This window comes from Pongo pygmaeus, chromosome 22 (genome assembly GCF_028885625.2).
Source record: "Pongo pygmaeus isolate AG05252 chromosome 22, NHGRI_mPonPyg2-v2.0_pri, whole genome shotgun sequence".
Lineage (NCBI taxonomy): Eukaryota > Metazoa > Chordata > Mammalia > Primates > Hominidae > Pongo > Pongo pygmaeus.
In genome coordinates, this window is record NC_072395.2 from 39784066 (window position 1) to 39800876 (window position 16811).

Below are 16811 nucleotides of genomic sequence, written 5' to 3' on the forward strand. Positions count from 1 at the left end.
AATTCACATAGTCCGCAGAGAGCAAATTCTCCTTCCTCTGCTTTTTGTTTTATTCCAGCCACTCAATGGATTAGATGATGCCCATCCACACTGTGGAGGGCAATCTCCCTTACTCAGTCTGCTAATTCAAGTCCTAATCTTACCTGGAAACATCCTTGCAGACACACTCAGAAATAATGTTTAAACATCTGGGCACCCCATGACCCATTTAAGTTGATGCATATTTTTAAGCATCACAGATGGTTAAAATACAAAGTAATCCATTAAAAGAGTTTAATATGTATGCTTCTGGAGAGGACAAAAATAATGAAAATATTAAGCATCTACTCTTTCTCATAACCTGTCTTACAGAACTCTTTGAGTTTTAAAAAATGGCTTAACATGTATGAGTAAATATGACTAATTAACAAAATGCGTATGCATGCAAGTCCAGAAGCACTGCACAGTTAGAGCACATAGTTAGTTAAATAAGGACAAAAAAAATCTGTAAACAAAGTCCAGTTTATAATACATACCAGTTCATGAAAAATCAAGCAGTCTTAACATGGTACTAGAAAGCTCATTTTCAGATTTTAAGAAGAACCATGGATCCACACTGAAACTTCAGCTGGTTGGGTTTAAAACATCTTTTTCAGTTTTGTTTACACATTATCAATAAGTAAATTGTGGCTTATATGAAACTTTACAAAGATTATAATTTGTACAAATTTTGATACATGGTATATGTGAAATATGTCTTCACAATAACAAGGTAGGCCTATATATAAGCCTGCTGTAAGGCACCTATTATCAAATAATAGTAGGAAACATTACTGAAGATTTTGGAGGTGTGTGGCATAGCCATAAACCACTGATTTATATATTTTCTCATTCAATAATCCCATGAAATAGAATGAGCTGTGTGTATCATTGATAGGAAGTTAAAGCTCAAGAAGTAAAATAATTTGCCCAAAGTCCTGCAGGTGCTTTTGATCCCTGAGCTGTAAAGACTCTTCTAAATGGGTGGTGATTGTTTTCATAGTAATCATTTTGAGGTGTTACATTTACTTCACTGATACTGCTACTATTGCTAAATCATAAAAAAGTGTAAAAATTTACATTCAGAAACATCTTTCCCATCATTCTTGAATATTTTCAGCTGGCAGATATTTTGGTCTTTGAGAATGGATTTGATTTTTCTTTAATATACAAAATTCAATTGGAGCAAAGCCTGATAAACTAAATTAATAATTAACTTGGGAAATGTTTTCTTTTTTGGTCAAAAGCTGCATTTGTGAATAAAAGGTATGTTTTGTAATTAGTAACTTTGCTAGGAAGGCATTTCTCAAAGAAGAACTCCAAATATGTGGTATGTAGATGATGTCATGAATGTGTGTACAGATTTGCATAGCAATATTCTGAATGACATTCAAATGCATTTCTCTCCCCCCTCTCTCTTTCTCTCTCTCTCTAATTTATCTATCTATTCATTCATCCCTCTGCACTTGCTAAAAATTCCATGCATTTACGAGTACATGTGCCATCATACTCATCAAGAACTTGCATTAGGGAAATTTATGTATATTTCTGGAGGACACATCTTTTCTTTCCAGTCTGGGTCATACTTGCTTTGCCTTGCATTCCCTAGCACTCTGTGTTTGTGTTGTACCATGTCCATAAATGCTTACTGCTGTGAAGGGATCCACTATGAAAGGCATATAAGCATTCTACGTTTTTGCACTAAAAATACTAAAAAATATTTTGAAATACTCGGAAATGGATTGTTGTTGTCCCTCCTTTTTCGTAAACATACCTAAAAAGGAGTGAAGTTGCATCCCAGAGGGTACTTCTCAGAAGCTGGGTCTTCTGCTTGCTTATAGTGTCCAAAGTTCTCCTGAAAGAGAGATGACTGCTACACTGCCGCTTTCTAAAGAAGACTCTTAGTTTTAAAATTTGTTAGTCACTTTTGCTCAAAGTTTGGTTTACTGAGCTGTAGAGTACCTGTAGAGCATACATTTTGTTCTAGCCTATTAGATGGTTAATATTGAGTGTCAACTTGATTGGATTGAAGGATACAAAGTATTGATCCTGGGTGTGTCTGGAGGATGTTGCCAAAATACATTAACATTTGAGTCAGTGGGCTGGGGAAAGCCGTTTCACCCTTAATCTGGTGGGCACAAGATAATAAGCTGCCAAGGAATATAAAGCAGGCAGAAAAAGGTGAAAAGGGGAGACTGGCCTAGCCTCCCAGACTACATCTTTCTCCAGTGCTGGATGCTTCCTACCTTCCAACATCATACTCCAAGTTCTTCAGTTTTGGGACTTGGACTGGCTCTCTTTGCTCCTCAGCTTGCAGACAGCCTATTGTGGGACCTTGTGATTGTGTAAGTTAATTCTTAATAAACTCCCCTTTATATGTGTATATCTATCTATCCTATTAGTTCTGTCCCTCCAGAGAACCCTAATACAGGCTGTTAATTAATTTTATTGAATTTCTCCATAAAACAATGATTTTAAAGAACAAACCTGAATGAATATTAAATCCTAAAGTCCTCATTATTTGAATACGATAAAGTATTTTACTTTGTTGGTTAAATGAGATCTAGCTAAAACTTAGTCACACTATCTAAGGAAAGAAGAGATGTGCGACCAAGAAGTCAGGAATAATTCCTGGAAATTGCTTCTTTTGATTTTGCCATTTCATCATGCAGTATGGTGACAAGTTCCTGGGCCTATTGCTGTGACACCATGATCACGAGGCAGCATGTGCACTTGGCTCACTGTGACAATCATCCTAAGCCAATTATCCACACATGATGAAATGCTCATCCTCAACGCTATTTCAATAGTGATTCAGAACCTATCTACTCATTTCCCAGTGTTCTCTTTCTATCCTGGTTTTCCTTTCATCAGAAGTGATGTAAATAAAATACTTCGGGGTTTCTGGAAAGGAGAAAGGAGTTTATGTTAATATCCTTCTAGTTTTCAGCCCTTAGTGCAGAATTCCAAATTATGGCTGAAACTTTGGGAGGTCAGCTAGATGCCTGCTTTGTGTTTTTATTACTCCCTTCCAGACGTACGTGCTTATTTCAGAGATATTTTGTAATCTCTGCTCTTACTCAGAAACTAAGTGGCAAGGAAGCAACCTTAACCATAGAACCCTTTAACAGCAAGAGAAAAGATTTTGCTAGAAAGACGAATCATTTAATAAAGGTAATTATCTCTGATATCTATTACCTTCAGTAGTCTGAATTCTAGTTTATACCTCAGAATTAAAGTTTACACCTCATGATTAAACTCTGCATGATTCCTCATTCATGTCAGTGAGGATGAGAATGGCTTTCCAGAGAACATTGCCTGGCTAGAAGAATGAAGCCTTCTATCCTCAAATATCAGAGATAAAAAAGCACAAGGAAAAAGACAAAAATATCTTATACACAGGTGAACTATTCTATGTAAAAGACAAGTTGAAATATTCTACCCAGCTTTCATTTCCAATTCCTGGTAGAGACATAAGTATTTGACTTGGCTGAAAAGCAAGCTGACTTAAGGGGTATGATTATGTCGTACTTTGAACAATGTGGCTTAAACCATTATTGGAAGTTGGTACAAAGAAACCTCATAATTTGAGAAAGATTGGAAAATACAAGGCCTTCGACAAAATGCTCACGCAGAGAACTTTTCCATCTTGTACTTCTCCTCAACTGCTTCTACTCTTGCCCTGTCCCTGTCTTCTGTCACAAAGGGATCATGATCTGTAATTGATATGCTAACATTTGGATGGCAGCAAAGGCTTAATGAATTATTCCTTCTGGACAGTTTTTGAAGGTCAACGTTCTTCAGGATCTTAAGCTAAAAGATGAGTCAGGGGTCATGTAAGCACAGCTGAGAATATTCTTGGTCAGAATTTTTAGAGAAAATATGTCCCATGTCAGAAACACAAGGACACACATTACATGTCTCCCCTTTGCTTTCGGAGGAAGGAATGTTTCCTCTGCTTCTCTTTGTTTTCAGACACAACCTGCACTTTATAGCCATTCTCTTAGGAATAAAGAATATATAAAGGAAATAAAGCACATGGTCTCTTTGCTTTTGGAAAGCTATTTGTGAAAGTTATTTGCATAGATTTTTGTCTTCAGGAGAGTTTAGAAATCACTGGAGAATTGCTTTGTGCTTTAATGGACAGTGGAGGGATTTAGTAATCAGAGAGATGGGGCACTGAATCCCAGCCCAACAGCTAACTGGCTTTGTGATTGGTCTCAGTTTGAATGTCCTCATCCATAATAAAAGGATGATAGAGATCCTAACAAGGTCCTTCTGAGCACCTGCCAGCAGACAGCCTTTGGACTGGAACTGAAACATCAATTCTTCCCTGGGTCTTAAGTCTGCAGGCCTAACATGTAGATATTTAGACTTGCTAATCCCCTCCATAATTGCATAAGGCCATTCCTAAAATAAATCTTTCTCTCTCTCTCTCCCTCTCTCTCTTTCTCTGTCTCTCCACACACACACACACACATGCATGGACACACACACTCACATCCTATTGGTCTATTTCTTCAGAGACCCCTAACTAACACAGATTTTGGAAGCAAGACCACTGATATTTGATAGATCCTAATTAAACCCTCATTTTGTCACATTTGTAATGTCTGAGAAGGATGATGGCTATCTTTTTTCCTTTATTCATTTTTACATCCTCAGTTTATGTCAGAAAGGTGACAAAACTGGATGAACACCTGAACTCAAATAAGTCTTAGGAGTCAATAATGAAGTATAAGAATAATTTATTGGGCACCTACCACATACCTGACTTCCTACTTGTTGACCCAGAAATTATATTGATTTATACACATATCAATATATATGAATCAATATCATTCAAAATGAATGATACATTTGTCCATTCACTCAATTATAAGCTCAACAAACATTAAATGAGTCACAATTATGTATCAGTGTGTTACTTGCAGAGGATGCATGAATAATTCTCTAGTGGAAAGATGCATACATAAATCATTATGATAATCCTCGCAATTAACATTTGATGAGTTCTTACTAAGTGCTGTGCTCTTTGCTAATCCTTTTACATGAATTATGTTATTTACACCTCAGAATGACTTTACGAGACAGGTGCTATTATTATATCAATTTTACAAATGAGTAAATAGGACACAGATGAAGGAACTTGTTTAAGGTCAAGTAGCTGGTTAGTATTTACAGCAGAGGTTCTGAAGCCTCTTAGACACTTTGATCTCAGCTGGGGAATAAAGGACATATGAGCAGTTTGAAGCCTATGAGTATGAATCAAGTTTTACAGATGAGATCATCTTTGAGCTTGGAGGGTGGGAGAAAATAAAGAAGGACAGATTCACAGGACCCGGGCCAGAAATGGCTTTATTTTTTACACTGTCATGTGGAAGGAAACGATAGTTAAACTTTTCTTCTTTTTTAATTTTTTTTGAGACAGAATCCTGCTCTGTCTCCCAGGCTGGAGTGCAGTGGCGCAATCTCCGCTCACTGCAACCTCTGCCTCCCAGGTTCAAGCAATTCTCCTGCCTCAGCCTCCCGAGTAGCTGGGACTACAGGTGCGTGCCACCACACCTGGCTAATTTTTTGTATTTTTAGTAGAGATAGGATTTCACCGTGTTAGCCAGGATGGTCTGGATCTCCTGACCTTGTGATCCACCGACCTCGGCCTCCCAAAGTGCTGGGATTACAGGGGTGAGCCACTGCACCCGGCTGACATTTAAACTTTTTTAAAAGGCAAATTATGTAATCTGATTTGGATTTTTTAGAAAAATAACTCTGGTAGCTAGAGAGAAGGAAGATTGGAAGAGAATGAGATCAGAGACAGGGAGATAGGCGATAGAATGCACAGTTATCTGGGTAAAATTGATGAGAGGCTGAGGTAAAGTGGCAGGCTGGGTGGAGGGATGAGATATGTCACAAGGAGGGCTGAGTGGCTCGGATGATGTATTGGCTTGGAGGCTTGCTGGAGAGTGAGAAATTTTGGATGACAATCGGCCTCCACCACCAACATATTTCTATTTGGGTTGACTAGGGTGGCGATGATGCCATTGTCTGTAATAGTGACCAGGGACAGTGCATAATCTGCTAGTGGGCAGGGGGCCCGGAGGATGGCTTCTGTCCCATGTTAAGTTTAAGCAGCCCATGGACACTGAGGAGGAGATTCCATTAGTCTGTTTGAATATAGAGATCTAGACCTCAGAAGGAAGGCTGGGGCTGAGATATCAATGTAGGGATTATCAGCATTCAGGAGGTGGTTGAGATATTTAGAAGGTATGAGGCCAGGGAGAGCGTGGACAGAGGGGAAAGAAGACGCTCAAGGTCAGAACCACGATGAACTTTAATATTTTAATCCAGAAACGTAGAGGAGGCCACAAAGGATACAAATAAGAAGCGAGGGAGGCCCTTTATCTTATTTTTTAAAAACTTTTTTTGAATGGCTATGCAGACTAAAATGCAGTTACAGTTAGCCTTTCACATCCATGGGTTCCACATCTGTGGATTCAGCTAACACTGGATTGAAAATATTTGGAAAATAGAAAATTCCAAAAACCAAAACTTGGATTTGCCTTGTATCAAATACTATATATATATATATATACACACACATATATATTTTTTTTTTTCTGAGATGGTGTCTCGCTCTGTCACCCAGGCTGGAGTACAGTGGTGTGATCTCAGCTCACTGCAAGCTCCGCCTCCTGGAATCAAGCGATTCTCCCACCTCAGCCTCCTGAATAGCTGGGATTACAGGCACATGCCACCACGCCTGGCTAATTTTTGTATTTTTAGTAGAGACAGGGTTTCACCATGTTGGGCAGGCTGGTCTCGAACTCCTGACTTCAGAAGATCCAATTGGCCTACCTCGGCTTCTCAAAGTGCTGAAATTACAGATGTGAGCCACCATGCCTGGCCTCAAATACTGCTTTGAATCCATATGAATAAAGTAATGTGTAGGCATTGTGTTAGGTACTATAAGTAATCTAGAGATGATTTAAAGTATACAGGAGGGTGTGTAGAGGTTACATGCAAATCCTATACCATTTTATATAAAGTACTTGATCATCTGTGGATTTCAGTATACTCAGTGGGTCCTGGAACCAGTCCCCCATGGATATAGAGTAATAACAAAACAGAAAGTAGGTTCAGAGAAAGATGTCAACAATTTCTGAAAAATGGAAGTAGATAAAATTCAGAGGAAAAGTGAATGGAATAACATCCCTACCATGAGAGTGATACTGAAATTTTTCTTCTGTATTCGAACTCTCTTTATATTTTTAAAAGGGTAATATATAGCTTTGGCCACTTTAGTTTTTTGCTTTTTTCTTTCTCATGATTCTTAACCATATGAATGATGATGTATATGACTGCATTTTTGTTGTTTATAATGATTTATTCATAAAACATCTTATAGTGCATGGCCAGTTGTCTCCCAAATTTAATTTTTTAAATTTCTACACGTACAACTGTGCTTTTTTGTTACAGTGGAGAGGTCTTTGAGCTGACATCTTTTCATCAAAAGGTTATAGATTCTTCTCACACTTAGCAGTTTCAATTGACAAAAGAATTGCTTTTTTTTTTCATAGCATTTCCCAACTGCTCAGGATATTGGAATGGCTACATGCATAAAACAAATGACTCTTCTGACATTGGACATTGAATGGCTCCACTTTCTCACACATTCTTGGACTATGTAGTGTTTTTCCTGTGCAGGGCCTGTGACCTACAGATGGCTATGGCAGATTCAATAAAATGAAAAAAAACTAAACAAAACACAAAGATGCTCATTATTACATTATTCTACATTTTCCTTTTTCTTCTCATGGGATTGTTTGACAATGGTTAAATTTAGTGGTTGGCATTTAGCACAAATGATTGGTGGTACAGGATCTCACTATACAGAACTTTTTATTTCAGAAGAATTGATTTCTAAAGTGCTGTTCATTTATAGGCAGAGGAATCATAAATTTTAGCACAGTGTTGATCTATATATACTTCCCAATGGAAAAGGTCTCCTTTGGCAGTAGAAAGACTTGAAGTAAAAATTACTTAGAAAAGTTCTAGGTTTGAGAATGGAGAAATGAAATAAAATAATATTTTTATTAAATTTTTTAAAGTCTATTATTTATTTTTTAGAGATAGCATCTTGCTCTGTTGCCTAAGCTCGAGTATAGTGGTACAATCATAGTTCACTGTAACCCCCTCCTGGGCTCACATGATCCTCCTGCTTCAGCCACCAGCACATGCTACCATGCCCTGCAGAAATAATATTTTAATCAAATAGATGGTAAATTATAATCTTAGGAAGTGTGATAATTCTAGTACTCAGATATCTTTCACTATTAATATTATTTGAATAATCCTAGGTTAGATCATTATAACATATACTTGGAAAGCAAATAATAATGCTGATTGGTTGTAAAATAAATGCAAATACATTTTGTGTTAAAGAAAGCTGATATCTTCAAAAAACCCAGTCCTGATATTCTTCGATTTTCTTTTGGCTTCTATTTTGAGAAATGGTAAAATATTAGAGCATTAATGTCAGACTTGCCAGACACAATATTTTCTTCTTGTTTCGAATGGTCAACTACTAAAATCATGGTGTTCCTTTGGTTTTGAGATGCTTTTCACAGCTAATGGGTGTGATGAGAAAGAATCATAATAACACTCCGTGATCTGGAGAAGCATTAGGAGGGGGGACAAAGTAGTGGATAAGGTCAAGGGCTTCAATATTAAATAGACAGGGCTTCAGGTCCTAAGTTTTACTGTGTGATCCTGGGCAGGCTTTGTTTTTTGTTTTTTAAAAAACTTCAAAGCCTTGATTTCTTCATCTGCAAAATGCTGATGTAGTATTTCAAACACTAAGGTCTACCACCTTAGAAAAATCCGCTGTAAGTGGCAATTTGGGTCAAAACAAACATGTCACGTTAATGGAATTGTGTTTATCAAGCTGACTGGGAGAAGGCATTTTGGAGTCCCTAGGGCAGGACTGTGGTAGGGATGTAGGGATGCACATGGCCTATTGTGGGAGATGCTGGGGTTTGGTATGTAGAATGAGGTAGAATTTGTCCAAGACAACCCACGATTGTTTGGTAGTGGGTACAGAGTTGACAGCAGAGCCCTGGTTGTAAGAAAGCCAGCTGTTAAGTAAGAAGCCCTTGTCTTTTCCAATGGCCACATAAGTACAGAAATGACAGGGTAAGTAAAGATGTTAGTACCTGGGAGAATGGTAAACAGGATATGGAATGTGGATAAATGGTTTGGAACTAACAGGGTGATGAAAGCAACTACCTCATACATAACATGAAAGAAGCATGTGAGGTGTCTACAGCTGTGAGCTTGGCCAATAGAAGTTATAAACTATACACTTGTATATTATTAGCATTATGATTTTTGAGCAATGGGTTGGAAAAAATGTAGCCTCAGGGCCAACTTCCTGAGATTATGACTTGTGTAAAAGCACAAGACTTTGTGTTTAGAAGGAACTGGTGCTTGGTTTGAGCCTTCTTTGACATTTTTAATATTTTTTGAACAAGGAGCTTGCATGCTTATTTTGCATTGAGCCCTAGACATTTTGTAGGCAGTCCTGTGTAGCATGCCTATCATAGACATGTGGTTTTGAACCAGTCACCCCACCTCCCTGCCTGTGGGACATTTGATGATGTCTGAGTTGTTTTTGATTGTCACAGCTGGTGTATGCTCCTGGCATCTATTTCATAGAGCCCAAAGATGCTATAATTGGGCTGAACGTGGTGGGTCACACCTGTAATCCCAGCATTTTGGGAGGCCAAGGCGGGTAGATCACTTGAAGTGAGGAGTTCGAGACCAGCCTGGTCAACATGGTGAAACCCTGTCTCTACTAAAAATACAAAAATTAGCCAGGTGTGGAGGCACATGCCTGTAATCCTAGCTACTCTGGAACCTCAGGCAGGAGAATAGCTCGAACCCAGGAGGTGGAGGCTGTAGTGAGCCGAGATCATGACACTGCACTCCAGCCTGGGCAACAGAACGAGACTTCAACTCAAAAAAAAAAAAAAAAAATGCTGTAAACATCCTATAATGCACAAGTGACAGCCCCATAATAATTACTTGATTTTTTTTTTTTTTTTTGAGACGGAGTCTCGCTCTTTCTCCCAGGCTGGAGTGCAGTGACGTGATCTCGGTTCACTGCAAGCTCCGCCTCCCGGGTTCACACCATTGTCCTGCCTCAACCTCCTGAGTAGCTGAGACTACAGGCGCCCGCCACCATGCCCGGCTAATTTTTTGTATTTTTAGTAGAGACGGGGTTTCACTGTGTTAGCCAGGATGGTCTCCATCTCGACCTCGTGATCCACTTGCCTCGGCCTCCCAAAGTGCTGGGATTACAGGCGTGAGCCACTGCGCCCAGCCAAGAATTACTTGATTTTAACTATCAATAGTGCCAAGGTGGAATAAAAACAAATCTGTCTGTGGATCCTTGGACAATATTATTGTTAGCAAATCTGGGAAGGTGCAAGGTTAACTGGTAAACTCTGGAGGAATTAAGCTCCATCTCGTTCTGTGTTGCATGTTTTGCATGGCATTCCTGCTAATAGGAGGATGTATTTTTATAACTGAGTCAAGGTATCATAAAGTTGAACGTAATGGATGCCAGAGGAGACTCATTTGACTTGGCAGCTATAAATAGCTCACCAGCAGCACCTGTGTAACTCTTATAAGCCTTATTTTTAAAATCTGGCAATGGAAAGATGGATTCTGGCTGAATGGTCAGAAAAGCTTCTTTTCTAAGTGTCAAATCACACTCCTTGCTGTAGTTCACTTCTGGGTCAGTTTCCTATTAGCTCAGAAAAAAAAAAAAAAAAAAACCATCTCATTCCCTTACATGCATAGGTTAGAACAATGCACTGTTTAAGGCAGGGTTTTCCTAAAGATTTTTGGAATAAATGCTTTACCATATAAACAGGGCCCTATCAGCTATTTACTCTGTTGTTGTGTTCATTTGTTTTTGTGGGTCGTAAAGATTGAGCTAAACAGCCTTGTGCCCTAGAGATTATTTTACGTGGGCCAACGTTGCGGGTTTCCTTCCTATGCAGGCAGGGCTGCTTCAGTCACAGGAAAACTATTTTATGGCCCCAGATCTATCACCTGCATCTAAGGGTCATGTCAGAAATGTGGACAAGTATGACCAAGGACATAAAAGGAAAACAGGTGATGGCAAATGGACAGACTCATTAACATAACTGGATAAATAACTCAAAATGCATAACATCATTACTGTGGGACAATCACAGTCCATTTGTGCAAGAAAGCCAGCAGGGTTGTTTTAAATTTACATTTTAGACCATGGAATTTTCTTTTATGTTTCTTCCCACGTGGCATCAGTACTCCTTATCGCTCATCTGGAAAGACTTGAGGATTAACTGCTAATAAATTACATTATTTCCAAAGTAAATTTAAGTGTAGTCATGGATTTTTTTTTTTTTTTTTTTTTTTTTTTGAGACAGAGTCTTGCTCTGTCACCCAGGCTGGAGTGCAGTGGCGCGATCTCGCTCACTGCAAGCTCCGCCTCCCGGATTCATGCCATTCTACTGCCTCAGCCTCCCGTGTAGCTGGGACTACAGGCGCCACCACCACGCCCGGCTAATTTTTTATATTTTTAGTAGAGACGGGGTTTCACCATGTTAGCCAGGATGGTCTGGATCTCCTGACCTTGTGATCCACCCGCCTCGGCCTCCCAAAGTGCTAGGATTACAGGCGTGAGCCACCACGCCCGGCCAGTGTAGTCATGGATTCTAAGTCTCATTTCTCTGCTTTCAAATTGTTTACATATTGGTTGTCCGAACTTTGTAATCCCATTCAAATTTTAAAAAGTGATTTTCATGATTTATTACAATGACTGCATTTTAAACACATCCTAGAACTCAAGACGGCAGAGAAAGTTATACAACCTGGAGTTTCTCAGGCTCTTCAACATCTGAAATAAACGTTTAAGATGAGAGAGATTGTACACATCAGGATCTCTTATCACTGATAAAATCTTAGAATGTCTACTGTTTACATATAGCACAAACTAAAAAAAGACTAAATCAATCCCATTAAAGAGTGATTTTAATAAATAAGTTGGTGCAAAAGTGGTTGCAATTTTTGCCATTACTTTAAAAAAAAAAAAGACAAAAACTGCAATTGCTTTTGCACCAACCTAATATTACTGAGGTTTATTTTTTTCTATGTGGACAAGGGAAAGTTTGTTTCTGGAAAATTTTTACATGTTTGCAATCTTTTAGTAGTATTTTTTACCCTAAAGGTATGTAAACAATAACTTTATAGTTGATTATGCTTTTCAGAGTTAATTATAATTCAATCATTCTGATCTAGGGAGACTATTCTTAAGAATTATTTTCGGCTGGGCATGGTGGCTCACACCTATAATCCCAGCACTTTGGAAGGTTGAGGTGGGCGGATCATGAGATCAAGAGCTCAAGACCATCCCAGCCAACGTGGTGAAACCCCGTCTCTACTAAAAATACAAAAATTAGCTGGGCGTAGTGGAGGGCGCCTGTAGTTCCAGCTACTCGGGAGGCTGAGGCAAGAGAATTGCTTGAACCCAGAGGCAGAAGATGCAGTGAGCCGAGATTGCACCACTGCACTCCAGCCCCGGTGACAGTGCCAGACTCCGTCTCAAAAAAAAAAAAAAATTGTTTTCACAATGTATCAAAAAATAATTTTAAAATAAAACTGGAGGAATAATTTGCATAATTTTTTCCACAGAAGGAATAAGAAAAGGTGTCTATTTTCTAAGATGTGTTATAGATTGAATTGTGATCCCCCCAGGTTCATATGTTGAAGTCCTAAACTCCAGTACCTCAGAATGTGACTGCATTTGGATATAAGGTCTTTACAGAAGGGATTGAGTAAAAATGATTGTTAAGTTGGGCCTGAAGCCTAGAGTGCATTTATAAGGAGAGGAGATTAGGACACAGACACACACAGAGGGAATGGCATGTGAGGAGACACAGGAGAAGAAGGCCATCTGCAAAATAAGAAGAGAGGCTTGGGACAGATCCTTCTCTCTTGGCTTTTGGAAGAAACCAACCCTGTTGCCACCTCAATCTTGGACTTCTAGCCACTAGAAATGTAAGAAAATAAGTATTTGTTGCTCAAGCTCCCATTCTGTGGAATTTTGTTATCGCAACCCTAGGAAACTAATACATCATACAACTATTTTTTGGCATGGAACATGGATTTTGTTTGCCTTTGATTTTTTAGCATTGATAGCTGTATCTTGAAAATAACAGATGTTCAAAAAATGTTTCTGTTTTTGCATAGAGCTATCTGGATTGAGAGAAGAGGATTTATTTATCCTTTGTAGCACAGACCCCCTGAAGTCCATCAAAAGTTCATATGTCAACTTCTAGAGCAATGTAATTCAGAACTACATGTCCCACCCAGCCGCCTTGCATCTAAGTGGGCCACTTGATCATGTCTCCTTATCAGAGAATGACAGGGAATGATTGTCAAGTGGCTTTTTTTTGGCCAAGCATGGAAGGAGCACATGTGCCTTCTTCGTTCTCTTTTCCTTTCTGCCTCCTGGATGTGAATGCCCAAGGCAATCCGGTACTGAAGATTCTGAAGCCGCCTGAATCCCTAACAGCATGAACAGAACAGAAGCACTTCCTCACCCCATTTAACCTTCTTGAAGAGGCATCTCTAAGGGACTGTTACTTAAAGGGGAAATAACCTCTCCTGTGTTTAACAACTGAGATGCTATGGCTCATTTGTAGAGCAGATAACATTACCCTAAGCTGTATAGACGTGGTTATATGCAGCATGTGCTGCTAAAATAAAAACCTAAAATATATGACAGTGGCTTAGCAGTCAGGCAGCAACCAAAGAGGAAACACGCTGCCCAAAGAACCACTTTTTTTGGTTTTGTTTTTGAGATGGAGTCTCCCCTTGTTGCCCAGGCTGGAGTGCAGTGGGGAGGTCTTGGCTCATCGCAACCTCCGCCTCCAGGGTTCAAGCAATTCTCCTGCCTCAGCCCCCGAGCAGCTGGGACTACAGGCGCCCGCCACAACACCTGGCTGATGTTTGTATTTTTAGTAGACATGGGGCTCTACCATGTCGGCCAGGCTGGTCTTAAACTCCTGACCTTAGGTTATCCACCCGCCTTGGCCTTCCAAAGTGCTGGGATTACAGGCGTAAGCTACCACATCCGGCCAGAACCACATTTTTTATGGCAAAACGTTTGGTAAAATTTTGCCTGTAATACATTGAAAGACTGACTACTTGTTTACTAAGGCTGTAGGGGGAAAAGTTTGGAAAAAGTCAGATATTAATAGCTTATGTTGGTTGTCATTTGCTGAATTGAGCAAGTTATTACAAGGAAAGAGATGAGCTCAGGCAATAACTGGTGTGATTGAGAGCTCACAGAGATGAGAATAAAACAGTGCAGGAATTGAGGCCTCTTGGGGTTGGAAAAGCTTCCATTGCCAAAATGAGAAGACCTAAGGCCTAAAAAGCTTTCAGTCTCAAAGGCCCATTAAGACTCAGCACTGTGTCAAAGGCCACATAAAATGTGGATTTTCTCATCCATCTGATTGTTATAGTAGCAGTGTAGTCACCGTGATCTTGAAACGGAGAGCTATTGCAGTGAAACCAAGGACTAGACATGATGTGAGGACAGTATCTAGAGAGAACTTGGGGTATTATTCTTGATACATGGATGCAAAGAATTCACGGTAGGGCAGCCAGATTTAGCAAATACAAACATAGGACACTTGGTTAAATGTGGATTTCAGATAAACAACAAATGTTTTAGTATAGGTATGTCCCTTTTAATCTATTCTATAGTAAATATAGTATATAATATGTGGGGTAAACTAATGCTAAAACATTATTTGTGGTTTATCTGAAATTTAAATTAAACTGTGGGCACTCTGTTTTATCTGGTATCCACAACTCATGGGCCCTGAGGATTTTGAAGGGAGCTATATTACAAAGAAGCCATAAGCCCAATACTCTGAGTATTAAAATCTTTAAATAACACTTGGGTCCACTCCCAAAATTTCAGAAGAAACAAGTGAGCATGGAAATCTGAGAAGCCTGCTATGAGGGCATTACTTCCTGATGTCTACTTCAGATGTGGCATGGAGAATAACATTTAAGGAAGAAATTTCCAGAAGACAGAGTTACGGGCTACAGAGAACAATGAACAAGGATATTTCTCCTAGAAGTAGAATTAGGATCTACTCAAATACTCCCAGTGCTAGGACATTTGCACCTTCTTGTGTTTTTGCATGATTTCTGTGTATGTTGCTACTGAATCTCCTATTTTCCTTGTCATGGATGATGATGTTTGTTGCCCCTATTCTTGCTCTATTGTTTTATATTGACTGTGAGCAAATGCATAGAAGTTGATGATAACATAATTTATTATTTTCTAGTTTATGAAGAACACTATCTGGATTGGAGGACAGAGATCCTAGACTTTGAGCTGCATGCTGTAATGGGATAACACTTAATGTAGTTCCCTAGAGGGAAGTATAAGAGTTCTGTATGTGGGAGGGAGTCCACACATAAACTGAGAGGCTACAAGGGCTGAATATTGCAGCAATCTGCCTCTCAAGTCAGTTTTTTTCCCTGTGCGTAGGAAAGGGTCAGCAAATTTTTCGGTCAAGTTCCAAAAAGTAAATATTTGACACTTTGCAGGACAAGAGGTAAAATAGGGGACATTATGTAGTTACTTTAATAACAACCATTTAAAACTGTAAAACACATTCTTGGCTGGCAGGCCATATAAAAATAGGCAGGAGGCTGGATCTGACCCAAGCCTGTAGTTTTTGATTCTTGGTATTGAGTTGTTGGTAGGAAGCAGCTTCCTAGCTAGGGACTTTTTTTTTTTTTTTTTTGCCCAGGCTTCTTTGCATTTTTGTGGGATCATGTGACTAGTTCTTACCAATGAAACGTGAGCAGAGTAAGTCACTTTTAACATGAAAGTGTGCCATTTTCACGTTTTCTTTCCTGTCTCATCACCTGATTTTAATGCATAGACAACCTAGAAAGTCAACAATTAAAAATGCAAAATAGAGACCTAGCGCGGTGGCTCACACCTGTAATCCCAGCACTTTGGGAGGCCAAGGCGGGTGGATCATGAGGTCAGGAGATGGAGACCATCTTGGCTAACATGGTGAAACCCCGTCTCTACTAAAAGTACAAAAAAAAAATTAGCCGGGAGTGGTGGCGGGTGCCTGTAGTCCCAGCTACTTGGGAGGCTGAGGCAGGAGAATGGCGTGAACCCTGGAGGCGGAGCTTGCAGTGAGCCGAGATCGCGCCACTGTACTCCAGCCTGGGAGACAGGGCAAGACTCGGTCTCAAAAAAAAAAAAAAAAAAAAAATGCAAAATAGAAATCAGCTGTCTCCCTAAGGAGAGGCTAAAGCAGATGTCTACAACTCCAGGGACACACACATTGGTCTATTATGTGAAAAAGTAATCCATATATATTACATTAAGCCAATGGATTCTTGAGTTTGATTTATTACTGCAGCTAGTGTTATCCTAATTAAAACACTGCTCATTTCATTTATATGTTTTAAGTTTGCTAAAGCATATTTAAATGCAGCGTCCCTCCAGAAGCCTAGCATTCTTGTCTATTAAACACTTTTCTTTCTTTTTTAATTTTGACAGATCAAATGTTCATTCTTTTTCACTAATATATTGGATCCACTTTTAGTACAGTAAGTCCCTATTACATTTTAGTTGGCTTTTACTCATTTAGTTTTCCAAATCTACACACAAATTATAAAGTTATATCTTTAAAAAT